The sequence below is a fragment of the Nicotiana sylvestris genome, chromosome 9, assembly GCF_000393655.2.
Source record: "Nicotiana sylvestris chromosome 9, ASM39365v2, whole genome shotgun sequence".
NCBI lineage: Eukaryota > Viridiplantae > Streptophyta > Magnoliopsida > Solanales > Solanaceae > Nicotiana > Nicotiana sylvestris.
This window is the reverse complement of record NC_091065.1, coordinates 98413205-98416642: the sequence shown is the minus strand read 5'-3', so window position 1 is coordinate 98416642 and position 3438 is coordinate 98413205.

The following is a 3438-nucleotide window of genomic DNA, read 5'->3' as shown; positions in this document are numbered from 1 at the left end:
GGGTCGTCAGTACATTTCTCACTCAAGATAAAAGCACTCTGGCGCCTATGATAGTATCTGATATCTTCCGAGCTCTCACAGCCTGCAAAGCCGGAGGGAACTTTTTCGAGGGGTGTAACCTATTGCTACAAATATGGATGACTGAGCATCTCTGCCATCGTTCCCAGCTCTTGAGTTATGGTTCCTCGAAGAAAACTTGCATAGAAGAGTTCTACACAAGAATCAAAGGGGTCAGTCTACCCGAGGGAGTTACGGCGTGGACATCATTCTTTCGGATCCTCACCGCCAGCCAAATGCAGTGGACACTAGGATGGTTGCATGTGGATGAAATCATATATATGCCAGCCACTGGACCCCATTTCCTTTTGATGGGACTCCGGAGTATTCAACCCTATGCCCCGTATTGAGTCTTGAGACAGTTGGGGAGATGCCAAATAGTTCCGAAAGATGAAGATCTTAGTGGCAAAGTAGCCGAGATTGGGCCTAACGGACAATTTCCTGAAGCAACAGTCCGACAAATTTGGAGCGAGTGCCAATACTTAACAGCCAATACATGTGTACGCGATCGGTCCAAGGGTGAAGTTTCGCCGGGATACCTTGCTTGGTTTAGGAAAGAAATCGAGTTTGGGAGACCGGCCAAAAGGCCCCATCTCCAGGAGTTCGTCCAGGCGTCGCAAAAACAATGGGATTGGTTGGCTGAAGAAGAGAGTTACAGGGCAGAAATAGGCAAGCCGAGGCAACAGATTAGAGACCTGGAATTTGAAAATAGTCTGCAAGTTGATACCGATCGGGGAGAAAAGAGCAAATTGGCTCAAGAAAACGAGGCGCTGAAAGCCCAAATCCGACAGATGAGGAGAGATGCTGACAAACAACAAAGGAGTCGGTCGGATGAGTGGTTGATAAAAGGGTTAAAAAAGGAAATTGGTGAGTGCCGGGATGATTTGAAGAAATCTGAGGATACCCTAGCACAAATCCAGGCACAATGGGCAAAGAGAACAAAAGAGCGCACACAGTACCTACAACAGGCAAGGAAAGATCATGAAAAGACCATTGCCAGTCTAAAAAGAAAGGTGACCACCCTAGAGAGCGAGGCGGATAAACAAGCTAAGGCTTTTGAAACCGAGAGTAAACGCTGCTATAATCTAATGGCCTCGATGGAAGATGAAATACAGCAGTTACGGAAACAACATCTGCATGATTCTCGGGTTTTGAAGGCTAGAGGGGATCAGATGGAATGCCTACTCCTAGAGAAAGACCAAACCAGGGATAAGATTCTCACTATTTCTCATGCTATTACCAGGAAATGCCGGGTGTGTGAAAACATGACCCGCACTACTTTCTTCTCGGTGGTGATGATATTTGTGAAGCAAATCATGTATGAATTGGAACAGCTAGAAAAGGACCTTACACCTAAACCCGCGGCGAGGCCGAATGACGCCCCGCGGATGCCCAAATTCAAAACTCTAATGTGTTCATAGTTCGAATCTGCATTTTTCTTGTTCCTTAGAGTTTGTTGTCTGTTGGAGTCTGTTTTTCTTTCGCATCAGAGTCTGTCAGAAGTTATTGAGTTCGTACTTGGTCTGGTTTCGAGTCTGTTATTTTCCTTTCCAAAAGCGTCTGGTTTGTAATAGAATGTTTATTAATGAAAGATCGAAAATTTCCAAAATATTGTCTCTTTGCTTTTCGCACTTATAGGACAGAACTACGCATAGTCTGATTCATGCGGGGACATGATACGTAGGCAATATCTATAGGATTCGACCACCACTAAAAGAAAAAGAAGGGAAAATGAAAAATAAATAAAGAAGGATAGAATAAAGGAATCTTAAAAAAGGGGCACAATTATGAGAGGTCGGAATGACGCGCACAACCGAAGCAAATGCATGATAGAAATGGTTAATTGCCTAGGTGTATTGCATCCCAACGTGTAATTGCATATACGTTGAACTCTAAAAACTAACAAGTTTGTTGATTTCCAGAGAATTCAAGCAGTTAGTTTATTTAGAGGATACTGGCACATTACCATTACCAAACCAGATCGAAGGGACCAATACCGGAAATCATGTCTATTCCAGATGTCGACACTAGTGTTGAGGTAGAAGAGTTGGACGTCTACAAAATGAAAGAGGAGATTCTTAAGCTTAAGCAACAGATGGACGAAATGTACCAAGCCTGGTCCAAAGGGCAATCACCGCCGGCTTACCCTGCTAACCCTGCTTTTACCCCACCATTAGCTCATTCTTAGGATCATCCCGTCACCGATCCAGGTTTTCCCATTTATCAACACTACCATGGCACTACTTCTCATACGCCACAAGCTCCACCTCTAAAATCAATTCCATACCCGCCTCCGCCAATCACCCCTGTCTTTGTGGCATCTCCACCAGCTGCACTCCATAAATCCCCGAGCGAACCTGTGTGCCAAGCTCAGGACAACCAGTATTATCCCACGGAGCTCACCTTTAAAGCACCCGAAGCCTATCCATATGATCCACATCCTGACCTACCGGAGAAAGCAGAAAAACCTGCCAGAAATCCTGAACAGGAAGATATGTTCAGAAAAATGAAAAGCATAGAGCAATCCTTCAGAGATATGAGAGGTTTAGGAGGTCAGGTAAGCGTGGCTTACAAAGACCTATGTTTATTCCCGAATGCACAACTACCGGCAGGGTTCAAAATGCCCAAGTTCGACTTGTACAACGGACACGGCGATCCGGTGGCTCATCTGAGAGGTTTTTGTAGCAAGATGAGGGGAGCTGGCAGAAGAGATGAATTACTAATGGCGCATTTCAGCCAAAGTTTGAGTGGATCGGTGCTAGAATGGTACACCATGCAAGATCATAACAGGTGGTACACCTAGGACGATTTGGACCAAGCATTCGCTTGTCACTTTCAATATAATCTTGAGATCATTCCAGACCGACTGTCCCTGACCAAACTGGAAAAGAAGCACAGTGAAAGTTTTAGAGAGTATGGGTTCTGGTGGAGGGAGCAAGCAGCAAGGGCAGATCCCCCAATGAAAGAGAGCGAGATGGTTGATTACTTTTTGCAGGCTCTGGAGCCAACTTACTTTGGCCATTTGGTGTCCGCAATTGGCAAATCTTTTAATGAGGTTGTAAAAATGGGAGGCATGGTCAAGGGGGGGCTTAAGTTCAACAAAATCATGAGCTATTCAACGATCAAGGCAACCACTCAGGCCATCCAGAGCGGCACTATGGGTGTATTTGGGAAGAAGAAGAAAGAAGATGTCACGACTGTTGAGTCCGGAGCCTGGTTCGGATCTAGAGGTCCGTCACCCTACTATAGCCAACCACGACCCTACTACCAAAATTACCCCCATACTCCATATAGCCCTCCACAACATTACTACCCACCGCCAGATCCCCATTTTTCTGTCCATCATGCACAAACCTATACCCAAACTCTGGCACACGCACA